The following is a 26,547-nucleotide window of genomic DNA, read 5'->3' as shown; positions in this document are numbered from 1 at the left end:
TTTAGTAAGTCTGTCCACCACAACCCAAATCACTGTAAAACCCCTCAGAGTTCTCGGCAGTCCTGTAATGAAATCCATGGACACGTTTTCCCACTTCCATTCCGGTATGCTCAAGGGTTGTAATAAACCCGCAGGTTTCTGCCTTGGTGCCTTAACCTGCTGACACACCAAGCATCTACTAACAAATTCTGCCACCTCCCTCTTCATGTTACGCCACCAATAAACCCGCTTCAGGTTCTGATATATCTTCGTACTACCCGGGTGCATGGAAAATGGGGAACTGTGAGCCTCAGATAATAATTCTGTCTTAACCGCACTATCTGACGGCACACAGAGGCGTCTCTCAAACAAAAGTCCACCGTCAGAGGATAATGAGAACTCAACCGCTTGCCCTGCCTCTGCTAGGCCACGTTTCTCAACCAAATAAGGATCGTTACTCTGAGCATCAATGATCCTTTGCCTCAAAGTCAGCTGTACCGTCAACTGGGCTAACTGCATAGTGACTGCCCCCACTGACACTGCAATCTCAGCCCGCTCGAGATCCCGATGCAATGGGGCCTGTCGAGTAATAAGTGCTGCTGAATGTGATACCTTTCTACTAAGAGCATCAGCTACCACATTTGCCTTGCCTGGATGATACAGTATCTCACAATCGTAATCCTTCACTAACTCAAGCCACCTTCGCTGTCTCATATTCAATTCTTTCTGAGTAAAGAAGTATTTCAAGCTCTTATGATCCGTGAATATCTGTATCTTTTCACCATATAAGTAATGCCTCCATATTTTTAATGCAAAAACCACTGCTGCCAACTCTAAATCATGTGTAGGGTAGTTCTGCTCATGACTCTTCAACTGACGAGAAGCATAAGCGACCACCCTACCTTGTTGCATCAAAACACAACCCAAACCCTTCTTGGAAGCATCACTATAAATCACAAAACTGCCAGAACCATCAGGTACAGTAAGAACCGGTGCGATAACTAGCTTCTGTTTAAGGTTCTGGAAACTGTCCTCACATGCCTTGCTCCAAACAAAAGGAGCTCCCTTCCTGGTCAACTGAGTAAGAGGAGTAGCTATACGAGAAAAGTTCTCCACAAACCGTCGATAATAACCTGCTAAACCCAGAAAGCTACGAACCTCACTGACTGTGGAAGGTCGGGTCCAACCGGTGACTGCCTCTATCTTAGCTGGATCCACAGAGACTCCAGCCTTAGAAACCACGTGGCCCAGAAAGGACACCTGCTTCAGCCAAAACTCGCATTTCGAGAACTTTGCATACAACTTATTATCCCGAAGTGTTTGCAAAACTATACGTAAATGCTCCTCATGTTCGGCCTCCTTCTTGGAGTATATCAAGATATCGTCGATAAACACGATCACAAAAGTATCTAGGAACTCCCTAAACACTCTGTTCATCAAGTCCATAAACATTGCCGGAGCATTCGTCAAACCAAAAGACATCACAATAAACTCGTAGTGTCCATACCTGGAACGAAATGCTGTCTTTCGTACATCACCATCCTTAATCCTCAGCTGATGGTATCCCGACCGAAGATCAATCTTAGAGAACACTGTGGCTCCCTGCAACTGGTCAAATAGATCGTCGATCCTGGGCAAGGGATATTTGTTCTTAACGGTTACCTTATTCAACTCCTATAGTCAATGCATAGACGCATCGATCCATCCTTCTTCTTAACAAATAAAATTGGCGCACCCCAAAGGGACACGCTCGGTCGAATGAATCCCTTATCAAGCAATTCTTGTAACTGCACCTTTAATTCTTTCAGCTCTGCGGGGGCCATGCTATAAGGGGCTTTGGATATAGGAGCCGTGCCCGACTCCAACTCTATGGCAAACTCAACCTCTCTATGCGGAGGTAACCCTGGAAGTTCTTCAGGAAAGACATCCGATAGTCCCTCACCACCGATTCTGATGACAGGGATACATCGACCTCTCTAGTATCCACCACGCTCGCTAAGATACCCCAAGTACGGGAATCCTGACTGAGCAGTTTACTGGCCCTGATGGCTGAGATTACCTGAGGCAACGACCTTGACCCTCCTCCCTTAAATTTAAAACTGGCCATCGAGGGAGGGTTAAACGTTACCTTCTTACGGGAACAATCTATGCTGGCGTGGTTAGCGACCAACCAATCCATACCCAGGATTACATCAAAGTCGAGCATATCCAGGACGAACAGCGTTACCTCAATCACATGGCCTGCTATCTCAATCTGGCATGCTTTCACCTTTTCCTTCGACAACATACACTCCCCGGAAGGAGTAGATACTGATAGAACATGGTGTAAGGGCTCTACCTCTAAGCGGGCATGCAACACAAATGCGGAAGAGATAAAAGAATGTGACGATCCCGAATCAAACAAAACTAAGGCGTAATGCCCCAATACTGGAAGCGTACCTGTCACCACCGTGCCTGCCCTCTCGGCCTCAGTCTTGTTGGTAGCAAAGACCCTACCCTGATGTGGAGCACCTGCTCCCTGATTTTGCGCGTTCCCCGTAAGTCTCAACGGGCATCTATCAGCTGTATGACCCTCTTGCCTACACTTAAAGCAAGTCCTGGTCCCGAATAAGCAACGGCCCAGATGGTGCTTTCCACAAGTGGTACACAACGGCTTCCCTCTGGCAGCTTCCCCTGCCTCAAAAGGTTTCTGCTGGAAGCGGCGAAACTCACCACCTGATCTGAAGTTCCGCTGTGGCACTGGAACAGGCTGCTGCTCAGCCTTCCTCTTCTGTCCCGATGTTGAACCTCTACCAGCGATCTTAGACGAGTTAGCCCTCTCTTGTAAACTGAGATCCACTGCCAGGCGCAGTGCATCGGTATGAGTAGCGGGTCGGAAAGCTCTGACCAAACCCTGAATGTCCAGTCGGAGGCCTCTAACAAACTTATCAGCTTTGGCCGCCTCGGTCGCTATCATCTCGGGAGCGAAGCGGGATAACATGTCAAACTCCGCATCATACTGCTCCACTGTCATGTCACCCTGCTCTAAGTTCAGGAACTCCTGCCGCTTGGCATCTCTCAAACTAGCAGAGAAGAATTTCGCATAGAAACTCTCCTTAAACTGTTGCCACGTGATCTGACTCACATCACCACCTAGCATTCTCTCGGTAGTCTCCCACCATGCAGTGCCTCTGTCAGTCAACATAAAAACAGCACACTGAACTTTCTGATCCTCAGGGCATTTCATGTATCGGAATATGGTCTCCAAAGACGATAACCACAGCTGAGCCCTGGTGGGGTCCTCCAAAGACCCATCGAATGTCGTGGGATTATACTTCCTGAAATCCCTCAGATGCTTAGCCTCTGCTGACAACTGATCCGGCACAACCTGGGGCGCAACTGGTACTGGGCCGGAGCTAGAGCAGGAGCCGGTGCTGGAGCTGGCGCCGGAGCTGGCGGGGGCAGGCTGCTGCTGCTCCCGCATCTGCATAATCAAATCTCTAAACCTCTGCTCCATGGCGGCTAGATTCGCATGAGTAACTGGCGCAGCCGGGTCACTGGCTTGGGCTACAGGCTGCACCTCAAGCTGAACGCGTCCTACTCCTCTTCCTCGGCCTCCTCGGCCACCCCTCCATGCACCTCTCCTTGGCGGCATTTCCCTAACAACCACCAATGATCCCTTTAGTCATAAATGGTAATTACTTTGCAGTTTAACTTAGGTAAGGTAATGCATATAGAGTTATACATATACTTTCATGAGAGCGTACCTGACGAGTGGCAAGGATCGTTTTAGCCATAAGGACACCAAACACAGACTCACATTATAAGCCAGTCTACAGAACCTAAAACTTAGGCTCTGATACCAACTTTAACGACCCAACTTTCCGGACTAAGCTGAGGTTACTACTAAATACCAAACTCGACCACACAACATAAAATTTATAACGGACCGGTTACGATTCCTTAAAACATTAGAAATATTACAAAAAAAAAATAGTTTCGGGCCCTATTTGAAATCACAGTCACAAAAGTTTCAAATAAAAACTCAAGTCATCAGTTCAAAATCACAAACCAAATATTCTGACAAAAATACATAGCGGAAGCAATAAGAAAACCAGACGCGTCCATATGGCCTTCACGCGTCCTTCCTGCCTCTCGTCGGTCTGCCCCTCGCTGTGCCCTTACCTGAAAAGTTTAAGAAGAGAAAAGGGTGAGTATAAACATACCCAGTAAGGGACCCACTACTGGGCTCGTTAGGGAACAACAGTTAACTTCCTATTCAGGGGTACCCTACATAACAGTCTAGTGGTTCCGTAGAACGCACATATCAGTCTAGTGGTTTCGTAGAACGCACATATCAGTCTAGTGCTCCCGAAGGATGCACATATCAGTCTAGTGCTCCCGAAGGATGCACACATCAGTCTAGTGCTCCCGAAGGATGCACACATCAGTCTAGTGCTCCCGAAGGATGCACATATCAGTCTAGTGCTCCCGAAGGATGCACATATCAGTAAGGCACACTGCCCCATAGATGAAGCTAACCGTTACCCCTCAGTCCATACTAAACCGTCTACCACAGTCATACCCCATCAACACTCATATTACAATTTCGCCATAGGCTTTGCCAGTCAGATAGTACAGGTTTAAACAACTACACCCTCAGTTGCCATACGCGTTTCCAATTCGCACACCATTATAGTAACCCCTAGACCCAATCAACTAATCAATCAAAATCGAATTCACTGTCCTTCCCCGTCCAAACTCCATGATCAATGTCCAAGCCAATGACTACCACGTACCTAACCGTAACTTCAAGGTCCATCGACATACAATTCCAATCTACCACGTAGCCCGTTAACATAACCACACTATACCGGACATATAGCATCGGGGTCTACTAGCAAGAAACTCCTTATACCCGATAGCGCACAAGTTACAACTAGCGGTCGCATTACTCTTACATCAGACAAGAATATAATAACAATGCTTAAAAGGCAAACACACATATATTTATTCCGTACAATTACTAACGTGTAATCCCCTGTGGACTACTACGTTTCCAACCTCGCTCCGAGGTCCAGTAGTAGGAAAAACCCTTACCTGAAACTCGGTTATGCCCCTCGATCGAGTCCACGCTCAACGGATCCACCTAAACGAAAACACGAAGGTTTTAATCGAAGATACTAGTAGAAGTCATTTTAAATGATCCTAAGCGACATCCGTTTACTTACCCGAGGAAAGGAAAACTATCTCCAAACAAGCCTGCCGCAGAACCCGAGAACTTAAACGTCAACTCCTTAATACCTTTAAGGGATGAAAGATAGGACCAAAGCTTATTCCAATATTCAACTCGAATCGGGTATAGCAACATTAAGGAATTCATCAAAAACAATCCTTACCGAAGACTCACCGTGACCCGAAGTGGAGGGAGGAAAATATGGCTTAGGTGGCTCGGTGAACAGGGAGCTCGGCTTGGCTTGGAGGTGAACGGCTCGGCTCGGCTCGGCTCGCGGCTTGGGTTGGCCGGCTTGCGGCTCGGCTCGGCTTGGATCGCTGCTCGGCTCGGCTCGGGTCGGCTCGGCTCGGTCTTCGGCTTGACTCGGCTCGCGGCTTGCCTCGGCTTGGGGCTCGGTTCGGCTTGGGGCTCGGTCCGGCTTGGGGCTCGGCTAGCTCGGCTCCACACAGCCGGCTTGGAGCCGGTTTAATTTCCACACCACTCGACGGCGATGACAGAAATGGCTTGCCCGGTTACTTACGTCGATGCTAGTAATACAACGGCCAACGCCGTACCACCGAGGCAGAGACGGCCGATGGCTGGCCGTGCACGCGGAACCCAGAAGAAGAACGGTCGGGGACGGCTGTCGCTGGGTGCTTCCCGTCGGTGATGTGCGGATGCAGAAATGGGCGGTCGACGAAAGCGTGCGGATGGCGTCTGTGTTCGTCGGGTGAAGAAGCTGAAGAGAAGAAGAAGAAGAAGAAGAAGAAGAACGGCGGGCGTCGGGCGGCTGTCGGGCGAGGAAGGGAGAAGAAGAAGAAGAAGAAAAATTTCACGGGGGGGGGGGGGGGGGGACGGCGCGCGCGGTAAGTTAGGGTTCTTTTTTTTAAAATATATATATATATATATATATATATATATATATATTAAGTTAAATAATAATAATAATAATAATAATAATAATAATAATATAAATAATAATATTAATTAATACTAATGTAATAATAATGTTAAATAACAATAATAATAATATTAAATAATAGTAATAATAACAATAATAAATTATAATAATAATAATAAAAGATAATATTAATATTAAATTATATATATAAAGATTATAATAAATATTAATGATAATAATAATATAATTACTATTATATTATTATTATATAAATTTACAAATATTAATTTCAGAATTTCAGAAATTAATCCAAAATTTAAAATTCCCGAAAAATTATATAAAACGGTAAAAGTTTACCTCGAAAATTCGGGGCGTTACAGACTAGTCCAACCTAAGATTAATATAAATAAGAGAAGATGACAAAATGAAAGGATGATTATTCTAAGATTTTACAAAGAGAAAGGCTAAAGACTGTAAGTTTTTATCAAATACAGGAGCTTAAGCTTAGTACGGTAAGTGATTTTCCAAAAATATTTATAGATTCTTAAAGCTTTGTTCTAAACTCATACTGATATGTATTGATGCTTTGTACATGGTTGCTTACAAAGAGATTTTGAATGAAAGCTTATGTTATGTGTTTCAAATGAATGTGAAATTATGCTCAAACCATTAGTTTTTTCCTATCAATGAGCTAACTATTAAGTGTACAGAATGAGTAAAAGCAACCATGGGTGAAAGGACCACATGGTAGTGATAAGCTGGCTAATACGTTGAAAGGAGCACATTGTACGTAGCGGTCTGAGCAACAAGAAATGAACCAAGGAAATTTGAGAGGATTTCTAAAGATTGTTAAAGGACATCACATTGATCTATGTGAGGGATGATTCATGTTCTTGGTAGAAAGGAAAGAGGATGACTAATGTGTATTTTACTTATTATGATTTATCAAAAGGAAGCGTTGAGTTTGTGTGTTATGAAATGAAAATGTTTTATGAATTGTAATCCCAAAAGGTTTTCAAAAGCATCACTTACTAATTCTTTTGATTTACATTTTAAGTTCCCTCCTCAAGTTGTAAAAGGTAGCGATCGTTTAGATAGGTAAGTGATGGGGTAAACAGATATGCGATTGGAGGTAAGTGATTTTTTAGGATGCTAAGCGATTGCGTTTGAAACGATAAGTGATCAGGGTTAAATGATCAATGAAGGAGCTACACGATCAGACTGGGAACCTAAACGATCATTGAAGTTTGAATACTTTGACAACTCTTGGCATTTCTTTGTTAAAATCATGTTGTGATAAACTCTATCATGTCCTGTTTTGTTGTAGAAATTTTTGAATTTAAGTTATTAAGAGAAGTTTACTGATTTTATTTTTGTTATGTGGTATTTATTTATTTAAGTTCAGCCTTTTGGGGTAGGACGTGACAAGCGAGGTTAAATCAATTACCGGCCTATTGACACAAAGGTTGCGCTATCACTTCTTGGTGGTGTAGGCTCAACACCTAATTGTTCGTCACGTTGTCTCACTACTTTCTTTATTGCATCACTTCCTTGCAAAACATGAGTTACTCTTTAATGATGGTCTCCACTCACTAATTCTTTACTCTTTAATGATGGTCTCCACTCACTAATTCTTCCTTTCGCCTAGACCTCAATGCACGAGGCAAAACGCGTTCATGGTCTCACAGGTATTTTAGTCTTTTACTAACTTTTGTGCTATATATGCAATTATTTTATCCTTCTGGTATTTATGCCATTGTTTTAGGTTTTTTTTGCAATTTATAAAACCTCTTTCTCAAATCCAAGCAATTTTCCTCAATCTTCCAGAATTCATCCTCTCTTTTTCTTTCGTAATTTTGTCTTTGCCTCAAATGAGTGGATTTTCATTTGATTATCTCTCCACCTCTAACAAGTTATTGTCCAGTGTCCTACAATTTTCAATTTTATTCTTAGTTTTGTGTGTTACAATTTCGTTATCAATTTATTCTTAGTTTTGTGTTGTGTAATCAATTTTTCTTTAAAAATTTTAGATTTATTCTCAAATTCTCTTTTAATCCAATTTTTCTTTATATTTCAATTTTGTTGTTACTACTAACATTCATAATTGAAACCAATTATGAATATGAGTCTATCACTAATATACTTGTATCCTAGTGTATCACTGATTAATATACTTCTATGATCAGTTATAAACTTGTCGTCTATAAATCTTACTACAAAAACAGAATTACTTGACGCTTACATTTTAGAAATATTTGACAATTCTAATAAAAACTGTCAAGTAAAATGAAAAAACATCAAGCATAACGAAAAAGTGGGAAAATCCTTAATTTTTCGATACTCGATAGGTTAAAAGCGTCAAGTCTAGTTTTAATTGTTTGACATTTTTTAAATATGTCAAGAATTACCTATTTCTAAATAATTTTCTTTACCCCTTTATCTCTAAAATATTTTTCCTATTTTTCCCCAAATTTTCTTTCCTCTCCCTCTCCACACCCACAATTTTTTTCCTTTCTTCTTCCCTTTACCATAAAATTTCCAAATACGATTCTCTCAACTACGTGCCTAAGCTCCCACCGCTACACTTTGCCCGTGACACCGCCACACTCCGCATGTGACACCTCCACAATCGTATTTTTTCCGTTTCTTCCACTCTGCCCGTGACCCCATTTTGCCACTCTAAGCTCCACCAAATTAAGCATGACTCTATCGCAAGCTCTACCGGCGACTCTAGATCTACTGCCAAATCTATGTTTTTATTCTATATTTCTCTTCTAATGTTGGTCCCTTTAGGTTCAATACATATAAGAAACGATTCGTTGCTCTTTGTGCATTTGATTTAATTGAATTTGTATTGATTAAAATTAGGTCAGTTGTAGGGGGAAAGGGAAATTGTATCTTTCTATATTATTCTTGGTTCATTTACGAGATTGGCTTAGTTTCTATTTTCCCTCTATTTTTGTGACAGTCTAAGTGCAACTGAGTGAAGCACAAAGAAATCAATCACCATTTCATTTAACAAAGGGGTTGGTCTTCATTATTTTAAACACTTCTGCTATACTTTAACTGTTTAAAATTAGACATATTATATTTAATTTGATTGACTAAATTTATAATTTAACCATTTTTTAATAATAATAATAAAAAGGAGTGGTTTGATTTGGAAACATATGTATATGTTACAGGTTAGAAACAAAAAGATAAAGAATAGTTTGAGTATAAGTGTTTTGGAGAGGGACAATAGATAGATTTAGATTTTCATAGTTACTCTAAAATACCCCTTAAAGTGTTTATATATGTTAAATAAATTATTAGGACTTTGTAAAACCATAGTTACCCTAAATAGCGCATTTGTTTTTGTTTTGTTTTTTAAACCAAAAGAAAAGGAATGAAACTTAGCAAGGAGTAGAGTCACGCCAAATTTGAGAGGAAATGAAGAGAATAAGGCAATGACTTACCCTATAATATCTTTGTCACGCTCCGCCTCAAAAATCACTCTATGTGACTAAGTGGGGACGTGACCGCTTAAACATTCCACGCGAGTCTCTTTGCGAGATTCACGTAGTATGCCTAGTAAGCGAAAATAAATGCAACCAACAAGCTCAAACGTGGAATGTGAACACAAATGAAATAAGAAGACTTCATTGATATTTTAAGCAACAGAGTATAATCAGTACTTAACACAGAGGTTTTTTTCAAAAGAACTTTATACAATTCAAAACGACATTTAGACTCTTCTTGTCTAGCTTCTACATGCTATATGAGCTGATAGTGGCCACTACTAAAATGATGTGTTTCACAAATGGCATAGTAGTCGTTCAAGGTTACAAGTTCAACACTAGATGTCCTTCTCTACTAGGGGGGTTAAAACAAAGCATTGAAAAAGTTAGATGAAAATGTCTAGTGACGGGGATCTTTTATCAACTCCTTTGATAAGATATAGTTTCCCTTAATCGTGTTATAACCATTTCACCAAACTGTGCGGTATAAATAATATACAACTTAATCAATAAGACATTGAATTTAAATCAAATCCTTTTAATGTGTTAGGCAATTCGCAACATCTCAATTTTATCAACAACTTTCATAAATCATAATTCATTTGGAAATCATTTTCTTTTCAATTCTTTGGTTGTAAATCATATAGCATGGTATGTGTGAGACCCATACCCAGATAAGAAGAATCAATATTTTGACTAGGTGTTGAATAAGCATTTTGAGAAGAAGCTTGAGAGAAGAAGCTGGCGTTTAAGTCAGTTCCTAATGAAGTAAAGTGACGCGATAAGACATTTGGCATTTGAGTATTGGTATGGTTAGGTGTTTAGAGTTCTTTGTGAAATGGAGCATGGCGAGGAAAAAGTCTAATCTTGATTTGACTGAAGATTACGTGGAAGATTAAGAGCTAAGCATGTTTAAGGTAAACATGAAGCTTACACGTGTACCACTAAGAGCAGAAGATGACGAGTTATTAAGAGATTAAAGATGACTAATCCAATTCAAAATAAGTATAAATAGAGGATGAAGTCAGATTAATAAGAAGTTTTGCTGTTGGAAATTAGAATGGATGTTAAGTGTTGAGTTGACATTAGGCATTCTGCGAGAATGAAAGACAAGTTATAGTGAGTGATTTCTTTTTAAAAGAGTTTGTCAATATTAAAAGGTTTTCCTTAAAATTCTTTCTAATTTGAAATGATGTTTTATATATGAATGTTTTAAAGAGATTTCGAAAGGAAAATTATATTATGTTCAAAGTACGTGTTCTATGAGTATAAAAGAGAACTGTGTTCAAATCATTAGTCTTATCCTGGATGGTGGAGCGAAAAGGACTACATGGTGGAGAGAAGCTTGCCAATGCATAAAAGACGTGTATTGTGCTTAGAGGCTTGAGCAACAAGGAGTGAATCAGAATATTCCCGGATGCTGTTGATGAAAAGGACATCATAGTATTCTGAACGGGAGATGATGAGTCTTGGCGTATGGAATGATTCATGTTCTTGGCGAAAGGATTATTTGAGATTAATGTGTGTTTATGCAATATGATGTGTTTTGCGAAATGATATGAAATGATGTTCACTACAAGAAAAGGTATCCACTATGACAGTTTATTCCATCCAAAATTAAAAGGAGGGAAGAAAAAACTATCATAAAAGGTCAAAATGCGCGTTTTTGGCAGGAAAAGCCGGAATTTTTTGGATTTGAAGAATTTATGACATTTTTTAACTGTCATAAATCAATGACAAATTTTAACTGTCATTGAATATAAATAATAAAATAATTTTTTTACTTTTCTTTAGGGTTTTGCGTACGCTTCCCCCCCAAATGGCCCTTTTCATTTTTATCAATTTTGTTTTCGTTCCTTCACTCCCTATCCTCATTCAATTCTTTCTTCAATTCGATCTCTCCTCACATTCACTCATCGATTTTGTTTGTTCACGCCCATTCACTCTTCGATTTCATTCACGCCCATTCGCTCTTTGATTTCATTCACGCTCAAGGTCAGAAAAATTCCTCATTTGATTTTCGTTCAAATCATTCAAACTAAAGTCTCCAGCCTCTCTTGTTTTTGTTTTCATCTCGCTTGCTAGATTTTGTTTGGGTCGAAGTCGATTGCCCATGGATGAAGCGTAATGGTGTGTTTCAGGCGTAATGGTGTGTCTCTGAAATTCCAGCACTCATATGTCTAAAAGTCAAGCATAATGTCGCGGGGGTATGGATAGCATCGAAGACGACTACTTTCAATTCCTCAAGGACTACGTAAAATTTCTCTATTTTTCTTTCTCTTTTGAAAATGTTGATGATGTGTGTTATTTCATGAGGCTTTTAGGGATTTTTTTTCTTTAACTGGAATTTTACGTCGATGTTTTTGCTTAAGAAAGTTAGGGATTCGAAGACCACTTCTTAGTTATTATGGTTCGAGTCTGCTGGATGGATCGACGGCTTCGAAGAACATATTATCACAAAGGAATAGAAGGAGGAAGCTTAACAAGAGGCTTTTTGCACTCAGGTTGGTTGTTCCGAATATAAGTAAGGTTAGGTTAATTGATTAATTCATTGATGGTGTTTGATTTTTCATAACTAGGCTAATAACTGTTTTTTTGGATTTTTTTCTCAATTAGTCAAGTGAGAAATTTTGGATTGAACAAATGAAAAATCCAAGTAATAGATCACGATTTGAGGGGGCAGTTTTAGCGGTTGATGCTATAGTCTAATGGTATTTTACTTCATGAGTTTTTATTGTTTGTACATAGTTTGTTGTAGCATTATTCAGGGATACATTTCTAACTTTTATATGTGAATTTCTTATCCTTAGCTAGATGTTGTAGCATAAAACTTTTCACTTTTTATAACCAATCTTATGTTTTTAGGGATAATGGAGCTCGGATTGCTCAGAACCCTATCCGAGTGCTTTGTATGTCTTTATCAATTGTTCTTATTGTCTGTACGGGTCTAGTTTGTTTTAAAGTTGAAACCCAACTAGAGAAGGTATCATATTATTTTAGTCTTTGGTAGAGGATGTTGAAATATCTAGCCATTTCCTCCATTTTTGTAAGTGAAAAAGTTACACTTAGCCAAATTCCAAAATCAAAAACAAGTTTTTAAAAACTATTTTTCTTTGGTTTCTAGAACTTAGTGTATTTGGCCATTTTTGCTTCTGTAGTTAATAGAAAAAGATCCGAGTAGGACTGTTTCTCTATTTGGGCGGTGATAAATGTCGGTGATCGGGTGGACAGTGCACTGAAAGACATGGCTGTAGTGATGAAGCAGCTTGAGATTTGTGTAAGTTGTAAAAGTTTATAATGGTAATGTCCGCATTGTTCTTTTAATAACTGTGTTGGAAAATACAGGCTGTTACATTGGTAGTTTTCTCTGCCAGTCATTAAAGTTGTTCAAAGTTTGCTCATTGATACTATGTAAGTCGTTCTTTATTTTTTCACATTCAAATTTAGGTATCGTAATTGTATGTTTTTTTTCAAGTTGATTTTATGATTTGGGCAAATATTTCAAAGTTACTCTTTGGGCATTTTCTTGCATTGTAGATTTAGCATCTTTTTGCACATGTCTGTTATAGATGACTTCAAACTATTCTATGTCTTACAAACTTAGTGTATCATATTCATCTTTTCATGTTGAACGACATTCCAGGAGCGTAATTGTCACTTGAGCTATTTTTCTCAGGTTTACTGTGTCGCCACGTACCCGAGACGACGCGGAGCGGCCGACATCCTTAAAAAGGGTTTAATTTTAAAAACGAAAAAAGAGGAGTCGCCACCAATCTTTTTTACGGTGTGATTGGACACCGAAATAAAGTGAATCGTTTTAAATAAAATAAAAACTGGTCTACGAAAAAATTAGAGTTGAGTTCGGGAGTCATTTGTGTACGGGGAAGGTGTTAGCACCCCGTAACACCCGTTTAGAAAACGGTGGCCAAATTTAATGTCTTGAATAAAATTCATTTTTTTTTTAAAGAACTATGTCTTATTTCATTGCTCACTACTCTAATATTTGGAGCAATGATCCCATAAAATAAGTGAGATACACCCATTAATTAGACTATATTGAGGAAAAATTCCTCACCTTAAGAGAATGAGAAATTATTACAATTTCTCAAATTCTATCCTAGGCTAGTCTTCGAATAATGTTTTTTTTTTTAAAACATTGATTAAATATATTTTCTCTTGGGATCAAATCTCGGACTCCCAAAGATATTAATCCCTCACCTTAAGAATCTAAAAATAACGGACTCCCAGAAATTTCTAGATTCCATCGTAGGATTTTTTTAGCGAAATCGACATGAGATATTATAAAAAAAAAAAAAAAAAAAAAAAAGTAGATTAGGAAACCTTATGAAATATATATTTAATTTTGAGTTTAAAAGAAATAATTTTAAAGCAAAAAGAAAAAAAATCTAAATGGTTTAAAGAGAAAATTTTAAAAAAAGATTTCAAAATTGCATACAAATATGGTTAAAAGTATTTTAAAAATTTTAAGAAATTTTTAATAAATGTCAAATAAAAATAACAAATATACCACACAATAAATTAGGTAAATAATTTATTATATTAATGCATGCATATACTAAATATAACGATAGTAATAAAAATATGTTAAAAGAAAAGGAAAAGAAAAGATACATAATAACGATAAATAAAATAAGGGAAAAAATGAAAAGAGAACTAAATCAGAAAAAAAAATATGTAAAAAAAATTAAATAAATAAGTGAAGAGAAGAGGACATAGGGATGTAAATTGAAAAAATAAAAAAATTATGAAATGAAATAATAATAATGATAATAAAAATAAAAAATAACAAAAAGTTAAAGAAAATCACAAATATAAAAAAAAATTATATATATATAAAATAAAAAACAAACAAAAGGTTATTCTAAAAATAATATTTATAATAATACTAATAAAATTATAAACCAAATTCAACAATAAATAAATTATAAAAAAAAAAAAAAAGAAACAGAAGGGTGGCCGCAGCCGCCGCCTAAAAGAAAAAGAAAAGATATATATACATATAATAATAATAATAATAATAATTTTAAAAATTATACATAAAATTTAAAATTTTAAAAAACTAAACTTAATTAAATAAATGAATAAATTAAAAAAAAAGAAAAAAAAAAGAACCGAGAGTGGCGGGTGGCAAGGTTGCCTCCACCCTTTTGTGGAGAAATATGTTTCTTCAAAACTTTCACACGAATTCTCTCTACAGAATTTCTCTAAAACAATTTTTTTTTTAGAGATTCTTTCTAAAGCAATTTTTTCTTCAAGAATTTCTCTAAAACAATTTCTTCTCCCCCTTTTCCAAATGACAAAGGATCCTATTTATAGACCCGGGTGTGCCGCAAATTAGGAAAATTTAATAAGTAAAAAAATCAAATTAGATATTATGTAATTTTATTAATTTTCTTTTTTCTAAAATAGTAAAAATATGATATTGAAAGATTTTTGTCCAAAATAAATTTTTTGTTTTTTTCCTAAAGTGATAAAGATAAGTCAAATATGGTATTAAAAGAATTTTGTATAAAATAAATTATTTGCTTTTCCTAATATGATAAATCAAAATAGATTTTGTATACATAAATTAATTTGCTTTTTTTTTTTTTCCTAAAGTGATAAGATAAATCAAATATGGTATTAAAGAATTTTGTATAAAATAAATTATTTTGCTTTTCCTAATCAAAATAGATTTTGTATACATAAATTAATTTGCCTTTCTCCTAAAGTGATAAGTCAAAATAATATGAATTTTTTTGTAAATAATAGATATTCTCATTAATGACTTTATTTTCCATTTTAATAAAAAGATTAAAAACATAAGACTTCATATTATTACAAAAAGATTTTACCTTTTTCTTTTTTTAACAAAATAAATGAGTAAAATATCTTAACCATTTCTACAATTAATAATAATTTTTTTTTTAAATGTAGGATAAAAATAGGTGGTTACATACTGAGTATATGTTTATACTCACTATCTTTCAGGCAGAGATAGAGGTAAGGACAAAGGAAAGTTGGCTACTGACAAGAAGTGACCATGATGTGCCATAGGGACACTTTTTACTTCCACTTTTACTTACAGTTATGATTTTAGTGTTTTTGTCTTCTTTGATTATTTTTCTTTAAACGTAGATAGGGCCCGAGTTAGGAGTTTAATTTACATTTATTTCCACAATTTCTATTTATTTATGATTTTAAATGCATATTTGAGGTTTTCAGTTAAAATTAGTGTTATTATTCATTTTGGTTAAGATTATTTTTGTTTTCTTTTAATAGTAATTACTTCAGCTTAGTATAAAAAGTTAGGTCGTTACATGTTCTAAAGAACATAGAAGAAGGAAAACAGTTGATGGTATAGATGGAGGTAAGAGCTGTCTCACCCTAAAATTTCTTAGGATAGGAGGCAGAAAGAAGTAAGAAACAAACCGAGTCAAGAATGTGGCAATATTTATACTTAGCACGCCCATTTTATTGAGAGGTGTGAGGATAAAATCTCTAAATGAGTGCGCCTTACTGGGGAGAAAAGAAAGAAGAGTGGAGTCTTTATACTCTAAGGCATTATTGTTGCGGAGGGTTTTAATAGGACGAGAGAATTGAGTGTGGATCATGTTAGCAAACTCAATATAAATGAGAGATAATTTAGAGCAATGTTTATGAAAGTAAATCCATGTAAAACGAGAGTAATCATCAATGAAAATAACATAATAGCGATAACCATGGACAATAGTAGTAGGGGCAGAACCTCAAATGTCAAAATAAATTAAATCAAATGGTTTATCACAGATAGAAGTTGAGTGAGAAAAAGAAAAAGCAAGTTGTTTACCGAGTTTTGCAATTTACTCAATTAAAAGGAACAAACTTAGTAACGTTAGTCAAATTGTTAATGGAAATTAAATGACAATGTTTTTAAGAAGAAGCATGTCTAAGACGAAGATGCCACTAATATGTATCAGAGTCAGTGACAAGAGTAAATATAGATGAAGGATAAGGAAGTTTGAGTGATATAAGCTCAAACAATCTTCCCACTTTGCAACCCATGCCAATCGTCTGTCCTATTTGTGGATCCTAAACCTCATAGTCATTGGGAGAAAAAGTGACAGTTAAGCGAATATCACACAATTAACCAACAGGCATAAGATTAAAGGTTAAGTTTGAGACATAATAAGTATAAGGAAGACTCAGACTGGGAGTATCAATGGTGCCAATATGAGAGATGTCATACAATTGTCATCAGTAGCATAAATTAGGGGTAAAGATTTTGCAGGACTAGAAGTAGTCATAAGATAAAAATCGAATGTCATTTGGTTGCAACAGGTAGAGTCAAGGAACCATTAATTACCCAGTGAGATGGCAAGTGCAGAGGAAGATGATGAAATTAATTAACTAGTTTAATAAGTTCTAAAGATCACTTATCTTAAGATTGAGGGAGTAGGAATCATTTGAGGCAGTAGCAACTATAACAGAGGAGGTACCGAATTTATTAAAGTTTCTTGCTTTTGTACGATAACCTAGAGGTCGAGGTGGTCTTGTGGGTCAATTATCCAGAATATGACCACAACTATAGTAGTACTAGCACTCTACTTTAGGGCACTTAATAAACTTTATGTCCAGAGAGCTTACAATTTTTACTAAATGTTGTTGTCACTCCATTGGGTGGATAAATGCTTGCAAAAGCAACATTTGACTGTTTGAAGGGAATTATGCAAAAATGTTTTTCCTCAAATAAGATCTCTTGGATAGCTACATCCAACGAGAGCAAGGGACTGCGATGTAGTAAGGTAGTCCTAATAGATTCATATTGTGGATGTAATCCCATAAGAACCTTAATAAGGCGAAGGTGATCTGTACCTATTTTGGCTTAATCGAGTTGAGTCAAGATAGGTCAAAGAACTCCTTGATATTCATTAACAAACTGACCAACATCTTGATTAAGATCGACAAGGGTACTTTGCAATTGATAGTAATGAGCTAATCTGATAGATTTAAAACGTGTAGATAAAAAATCCCTAAACTTTTTTAACATTATCAAAGGCATCGAATTATGCATGAATAGTAGGGATAAATGTGTTATCGAGTCAGGAGTTAATCTGGTGATATTTACTGTCAAATTCTTCGAGTTATTCGATACATTTACTATCATTCTCTATCTCCAGCTGTGTTGGTTTAACAATATTCTCACTAACAGTTCGTCATAATTTCCTGCCAATTAAAAAACTCTTCATTTGATTGGCCCAAGTAAAGTAATTGGTCCCGTCAAGTACTTTGTTGATGGACTAAATAATATGGTCTTTTTCCATTATGTCGAAACTAAAATTCTCTTCGTGTTTTAAGAACTAGAAGTAAATTGGAGTAGAGGGAACTGGGGATGAGAAGTGATTTGGAGCATATCTAGGTTGGAGCCGAGTGTGTCGAAGTGTGAACTGAAAGTAGCGAGAAGTTGAGTCGAAGTAGAAAGGAGTTGGGTTAGAGCAGAGAGAATCGAAATGAAGCGAAGTAGATCTGCGCAAGTGAAGCTAGGGCGGAGCGGAGCAGATCTCGGTTCCAAGGTGCCGCTTAAGTTTGCAAGTTGAGCAAGTTCTCGGAGAAGATCTCGGTTGCAAGATCTTGAGCAAGATGCCGCTGAAGCGGAGCAGATCTGGGTCAATGTAGTTCTTGACTCGCTGGTGTGTTCTGGTACGGATCTCGGTTGCAGACAGGTGGTTAGCGATGTCTGATTGATAGGACTTAAAGAAGATGGAGTGGCGGTAGCTATTAGAACTTGTGCTCTAATACCATGTTGTGAATATTTTATTGATTGAAAATCATGTATTTTACCTAAGAAGTATGAGAAGATAAATACACAAACCACACAAGTAAATAAGAAAAGGGATGTAATTACAACTGTTGTATAATTTACCTTTATATACTTTATATCTTCTTTATATAACTAAAATTATAAAAAGAATAAAAAAGTTGAAATAATGTTCCCAAACTTAGAATAAAATTTGGGATGAAAGCCTAAGAAAGAGGAATGTGAGTGAATAAAAGAGATGAGAAAGAGGGAAAAAAAAAGTAATGAAAGAATCAATTGAGAAAAAAGTGGGGAATTTTGGAAGGGTGGAGGTGAGAGGTGTTGGGAGAGAGTAATAGGCAGTAGAAGGAGAGACTAATCGACGAATGTGTAGGTTTTACTTTTAAATTTAATCAAGCTATTAAAAATATTTCACAAACATAAAATAAAAATAAATGACAAAACAAATAGAAATCGATATCATAAATAAAATTTAAAATATTACTATATTTTGTAAATGTTTTAGTTCATTTTATTATATATTTGAAAATAAAATTATTAAAAGACGTCTCCTTTTGATTATGTCTCTTTATGGTCTATTTTTTGATACATAGATGAATTGTATGGTAGGATGCGAAGGAGTAACCTACATACATTAATGATGTAGATTATATAAATACTGAAATGTTTTTGGATAGAGTTTCAACTACCCAACACATACCTTGCTTGCTTCGGTTTGGTTTGTTCATGTACCAAAAAAGCAGCTGCCATCTGCCTCAGTATTTCAACTATATATGTGTTTAAAAATTAGAGAGGGAGAGCAAAGATTTAATTATGGTTAGTTAACAATTAAGTTTCTATATGTTGGGACACTGTGGTTTTAAAGCCGAATCAAACTTCCTTTAAATCAATCATCTCTTCACCATTTTTAATTTCCTTTTCTTTAACCATATTTCTACTCAAGAAATCCTCACCTTTTTAATTCATGCACCCATGAATTTGAAGACTTCTTTATAATAACTATTATTCAACATGCCCTATGAGTGTGACGGTACACATTAACTGTTGGATATATTGTTTTTTATTTTATAAATTAGTTAGATTTGTAAACAATATAATTTTCACTAATAAATTTCTACCTTATGTTACACTTTTTTTTTTTATTAATGTTTATAAATACAAGGAATTCAAATTTCGAAAATTCATAAACGAAACAACTTTAGGAAAGTATAATTCACTTCGTAATAATTTAGTCCATTGGTAATAAATTTAATTAGAATTAAGAGATTTTTTTTTTAAAAAAAAAGAAAATGGCAAAATATTTAAAATGTATAGAATAATTTTAAAAACGAAAACGACTCAAAAGACCCGTCATAAAAATATCAAAAATGCCCTGTCAATAATGCGCATAATATATTTGGTACATGGTCGTTTAGATTTGGCTATTGTTTGATAAACGATCGTTTAGATTTACGTTTAGATTTGGCTACCGCAAATCTAAATGATTTTTTTCCAAAATTTGGTATAAGATCGTTTCGATTTGGCTATGCGATCGTTTAGATTTGAAAACGATTTTTTTTTTCAATATTTGGTACACGATGATTTTTTTTCAAAAATTTGGTACACGATCATCTAGATTTGGCTACCTCAAATCTAAACAATTTTTTCCAAGATTTTTTATACAAAATCTTTTAATTTTGGTTACCCTAATCTAAATAGCTACACGATTTTTTTCAAGATTCTTTATACACCATCTGGTTACCCTAATCTAAATAACGTAAAAAAAAAAAGAAAGACGATGCACGCAAAAAAAAAAAAAAGAAAGACATGCACGCAGCGGAAAAAAAAAAAAGAAAAAAGAAATCACATTTGGTTACCCCAAATCTAAATGACTTAAAAGTAAGAATGAACGGAAGAAATCGAAGCTAAAAAAAGAAGAGTATAAAAGATATATTTAAAAAATGACTTAGTTTATAGACTTTGTTATTGGACAGTAAATATCTTAGTAGTTTGTTATATTTATGAAGGTTTTTTTGAAATTAATCGTAAATTATTAATTATCATCTAAAAACTAATTAATCTCTAATAGTTTACAAATAAATTTGATTTGTTGCGGATATGGATACTAAATCATTACGAATTACAAAGTATAGAGATTAAATTTATTTTTATTAAATTAAAATGCACTAACTAAATTATTACACATTTAAAAGTAGAATAACTAAATTATTAATTACAAAATTGGAAGAACTAGACGGTTACTTTAAGAGCTTTTAGATCAATAATATTATTTTTAAATTATTGTAAAATTTTAAATCTATCGTAAATAGATATTTGACAAATTTAAATTTTTACTATATTTTTTAAATATTTTGATAATGTTGTTATAACTTTGAGAATGTTAAATCGTTACCAAAGATGCAATGGGTAGTGCAATGCATGTGAGTAAATTACAACCATTTTGCTGCCCAATATCACCCCGAGAACTATCTATGCTAAAAAGTGAAGTTGATTTAATTTATTATCATTATTATTATTGTTTTAAAAAACGTGAAGTTGGCGTTATTTTTGAAGTATTTCTAAATATATATTTTACGAAACTAAAGAAAAATTTTCATAAATATAATCAAATATTAAAATATTTACGATCCGTGTAACAAAATCAAAAAGTTTATGAAGCCAGCTATTTTTAGATTTGTTCTTCATTTCCATCTTTTTTTTCTACAATTTTTTTCTTTTCATCGTCTTTTTTCTTCTTCTTCTGCAATTTTTCTTTTATTTTTTTTCAAATTATTATTTGGTTCAAGATCGTGTACCAAATATAAAATATCAATTTTTTTTATTTTTTTCAAACTGTTATTTGGTTGTTTAAGATCGTGTGTCAAATATAAAATATCAAAAATAGTTGAGATATTGGATAGTCAAATCTAAATAATCGTATACAAAAATAGACAAATCTAAACGATCGTCTATAAACGATCGTCTACAAAGAATCTTAAAAAATCGTTTAGATTTGGCTATCCAAATTTAAACGATAAAATCTAAATGATTGTGTACCAAATAATAGTCAAGTATAAACGATGGTGTATCAAAGAATTTTGAAAAACAAAATCGTTTAAATTTGCTAAATTTAAACGATAAAATCTAAACGATCATGCAACAAATATAAACGACCGTGTACCAAATTTAAACGATCGTGTATCAAAAAGTCTTGAAAAAAAATCGTTTAGATTTGTCTACCTAAATTTAAATGATCAAATCTTACCAAAAATTCTTGAAAAAAATCATGTAGATTTGACTACCCAGATTTAAACAATCTAAATGATTGTGTACCAAAAAAATAGTAAAATCCAAAAGATTGTTTAACAAATATATTACGCACGCTAAGTGCAAATTGCTCACGTTGATATTTTTGTTATTTTTTATTATGGGCATGTAGACTTTTTTTTTATTTTCGAAATTATTCTATACAGCATAAATATTCCGACGATTTGTTATATTTTTTAAAGGATAATTAGATACTTTAATTTATTTAGAAAATATAATTTAATTTCTTGAGAAGAAAGAGAGAATAAACAATGGCGTTGGGAGTATTATCGACATCAAAGTGATTATAGATTTTTTTCAAAATATTTTCCTATATATGTAATCTTGAAAAAAGTGCCAAATTCTCCATAATTAATACATATAATTTCTTGGATGATATGTTTTTATGGCACAACTTAACTTATTGCATAGCATATATTAAAGAACATCCATACTAATAGTATGGCGTCTTTTCCTGAGTGGAATGGTAAATGAAAACTTTTTAGGTTATTAATACGTTAAGAAGATAATAACAAATGAATTAAGAAAAAAATAAGACCCATAGTGTTACAACAAATCAACTGCATTAGTACCCAAAATGATCCAAAGCCAAATGGGTAGGTCTTAGACCGCCTGAACATTAGACATAGCTTAAGTACTAGCTGCCTAATTATCATTCCCATGAATATAATTAAGAGAAATTATGGTGGATAAAAAATCTTGGAAGAAAGCAGCTAATTTTACATCTTTGATTATCTCCACAAGAAAAAAAAGGTCTAAGATGGCTCGCAAAAAACGTTATCATAGACGTTTTATAGCATTTGCAAAAACATAACAATTTGAAATTGGAGGTAGAATTTTAGGATTTGAGATTTGGGAGAGAAAAATGTCTTTTTGGTTAATTTTGTAAATAAAAAATATATCAAATTGCCAAAATTTTTTTGGGGTCTTTTCAACAATATAAAAATGCCACAAAATATTTACACTATATAAAACAATTCAAAAAACGAAAAAAGCCGAGAGGCCCACCGTATAAAATACCAAAAATGCCCCATCAACCACGCCATCAATAACGCGTGCGTAATATATTTGCGATTTATACGTGACGTTTAGATATGGCTATAATTTATACGCGATCGTTTAGATATGGTTCAATATATACGCGATCGTTTCGATATGGCTACAAGGTGATCGTTTAGATACGGTTGTAATTTATATGCGATTGTTTAGATATGACTACAATTTATACGCGATCGTTTAGATATGGTTGCAATTTATCTTTTCAATTCCATCGTTTAATTTTGTTACACGATCGTTTAGATTTGAGGACCTAAATCTAAATAATTTTTTTAAAAAAATTTGGTACACGATATTTTTAATTCTTTTGGTACACTATCGTTTAGATTTATTTACACAATCATTTACTTTTTTTACACAAGCATTTACATTGTTTACTCCAATCCAAATGATTTTTTTTTCAAGATTTTTTATACACGATCTTTTATTTTTTTTTACACAATCGTTTATTTTTCTAAACGATCGTTTACATTTGGCTACTCCAATCTAAATGATATTTTTTCAAGATTCTTTATAAACAATCTTTTATTTTTTTTACACGATCGTTTACATTTGGCTACTCCAATCTAAATGATCTTTTTTTCAAGATTCTCGATCTTTTAGATTTTGCTATTTTGTTGTACACAGTCTTATACATAGTCATTTAGATTTGGTTAACAAATGTAAACGCGTAAAAAAAAAAAGAAAAGAAGAAAGACGATGGAAAGAAATAGCAGCAAAGTAAAAAGACAATGGAAAGAAATCGAAGCAAAAAAAACGAAGAGGAAAAGAAGAAAAACGATGGAAAGATTAAACGACATAAATAAAGAATTGAAAAATAAGAAAGATGACGGAAAGAAATCACATAAAAGAAAAAGAGAAAAGAAGAAAGACGAAATCACAGGGAAAAACAGGGAAGACGAAATAATAGGAGGAAAACGAATCGCAAGGAAGAATAGAAAGATGGAAGGGCAAATCTGAAAAATTTAAAAAATGACTAACCTTATAGGCTTTATTACACGAGTCGTAAATAGTTTGCAGTTTTGTTACATTTATGTAAGTTTCCTTTTTTTTGCTAAATTTGACAATAAGCCTAGAGTTATTGGGCTAGGTGTCTACATCTAATAATCTACTAACCATTAGTAGAACTTAGTGGGCTAGGTGTCTACATCTCATATAATCACTTATCACACTAAATGTAAGTAACCAAAAAAATATTGGAATATCCCACTAACTTAGTCCAAGGGCTATATGGTCATTTGAAATTTTAAGTCAAAGTCAAACTTTGACTTTTGTAAGTCAAAAGTCAACATTTTGACTTTTTTACCATTTTGTCCGTCATGACTAATTCTGAACTCCTGAGTATGAATTCATATTCATTTTTTCGAAATTCAAATCACATTTGAATGTAAAGCTGATCAAATTTTGATTTTAAATCTGAATTTTCAAAGTAAAAAAGTCAACATTTTGACTTTTTACAACTTTTACCATTTCCATCAATTTTGATCTTCTTAATATAAATCTGTATTCATATTTTAATATTTAAATCACATTTATACATAAAGCTCTATCTTAAACTTATAACTGACGGTTATATCATATATATTTGTCGGTTTCTCTTTCTTTACCTAATTCTAACAATTTGAATTTTTCCAACATATTCTTCTAAGTTAATTCCATTTGAGCTAGCAGAAGAACTTAAAGGACTTATAGATCATGGCCTCCAATGATCCAAGATTAACTGGCTAAACCCTTTTAGATCGAGTTCATCAATATTCATTAACTAACGGGTCATTCCACTAAAGTCTCATAGTTGCACTGCCCTCACTATAGATATATTTCTATCCATTTGATATAACCATGATCAGTAAGTTAATCCTTCATAGGTTGTTCGTAACCTTGGCTGGGTCAAATATCGTTTTATCCCCGAGACTACATCTTGTTCCTTAAGTCCCATTGATCTACTATTGAATAATTGATTTAAGGTTCAACCTATAAACTGAATCCCTATTGGACCAATGAGAGGGTGGGGCCCTTTATTCAAGATTTAGATTTAGTCCTTAAGTTAACAACCTATCTACTAATTAACTCTAAAGCGAGTAGGAGTGAATTCCGTCTTGCACCTATGTCCCTAGCCATCCACCTAGTCTTACCCCTAAAATGGGAGGCTTATTTGGCCAGCGCTATTGAGTTGCCCTTACCTATGTAGATCTAAGGATAATTTCGTGAACAAAAGTTCATAGTTAACTCAAGATTAAGATTAAGTTACTTAGGTCATCAATAATCGAAATAGTCAGTTTTATATAGTCAACATTGTTATAACTTAAAAGTGATTGTTTCATGGTTTTAGTCTTTATGTAAACTCTTTACAAAGGATGTATCCTCCCACTTCCATGTCTCTACATGAAGGATTCAAGATCACATTTTTGTACTAACTACAAAGCAGACCGTATCCATAGACTATTTAGGTTATATACTCGAACTTGATCCATCTTTATGTCTCTACATAAAGTTCAAGTATACACTAGATAGCCTTGGGACCTTACACTACTACAAAAACTGACTCTCTTGACGGTTTTAAACTATCAAGAATGAGTATTCTTGACGATTTTAAAACCGTCGTTGAATCCAGTGTCAAGAAAGGCCATTTTCTTGATGGTTGTAAAAAGTGTCAAGCATTGGTATCGTTGACACTTTTTAACCGTCAAGTATTCAATTTTTCATGACAGTTGAGAATCGTCAAGAGGATACGTTTTTATGACTGTTTAGAACCGTCAAGAATGAGATGATAAAGCCTGAAAACCGTCAAGAATACGACTATTCATGACATTTTAAAACCGTCAAGAGTGCATTTTTCATGACATTTTAAAACCGTCAAGTATTCAATTTTCATGACATTTACAAACCGTCAAGAGTTCATTTTTCATGACATTTAATAATCGTCAATAGTACTCTTTTTCATGACATTTTGAAATCGTCAAGAGTGTTTTTTAATGACATTTTAGAATCGTCAAGAATTTTGTTATTTATGACATTTGCAAACCATCAAGAAATGTATTGTTAATGACATTTCAAAACCGTCAAGCAATTTTTCATTTTTTTAATTGTAATTTATTTCATATTATTCTTCTTGTATTATGCTCTTATTGGTCCAAAAATTCAACTACATATAAACGACAAATATACATCAAATGGCAACTAAACATCATCCATTCAATATCATTTCCAAAACTTTGCATCATATTCATATATCATTTACAAAACCAATATATATATAAACAATTTCAACAGATTTCCAAGAATCGAACTAAACATTATCTAATTAACTAACCTAGCTCAAAAGTATATCATCCCCAATACATAAACTTTCATAATGGCAACCCCCTACATATATGAACAGTTCACCTATTAACAATTTACCTAAATTGTAATCCTCTACAAAGTCACAAAAGTATATCAATCAACCCCTCCCCTCCATATGAACATTTCAAAAAATCAGCCACAAAAAATAAAGTTAATTTCCTTTTTCAGAGATGACGTCATAAGTCCTAGATCACATGTACGAACCCAAAAACTCTACCAACTCAACCCGCACCTCATCTAACTCGGCTTGTGAGTATGATTTTCGTGTATCAATCTGTAGACATGCAAAATAAATGAATTAGTATTCATGAAAATTATTATACGTACAAAAGAAATAGTTTGATATATAACATACCGAATCCGAGATGACAATGCTTCCCCTATTTACAATTTCTCTCATATACTTCATGACATAGTATCCACACGTAGTGCTCCCGACTTGTAGTGGACACTATAAAAATAATAAATTAGA

General features: G+C 34.4%; 1 protein-coding gene and 1 long non-coding RNA gene across 1 annotated transcript; both read right to left on the bottom strand.

Moving 5' to 3' along the window:
* Positions 1–26,547, bottom strand: part of LOC103503335 (beta-amyrin synthase-like) — a 97,005-nt gene that overhangs the window by 37,753 nt on the left and 32,705 nt on the right.
* On the bottom strand, positions 25,896–26,532 carry LOC127150973 (uncharacterized). Its single transcript, XR_007823639.1, has 2 exons — positions 26,431–26,532; positions 25,896–26,349 (listed from the first exon to the last, which is right to left on the bottom strand). It is a non-coding gene; the product is annotated as an uncharacterized LOC127150973 (long non-coding RNA).

This window comes from Cucumis melo, chromosome 9 (assembly GCF_025177605.1).
Source record: "Cucumis melo cultivar AY chromosome 9, USDA_Cmelo_AY_1.0, whole genome shotgun sequence".
In the NCBI taxonomy this organism is placed as follows: Eukaryota; Viridiplantae; Streptophyta; class Magnoliopsida; order Cucurbitales; family Cucurbitaceae; genus Cucumis; species Cucumis melo.
This window is presented reverse-complemented; position numbering and strand designations above follow the sequence as displayed.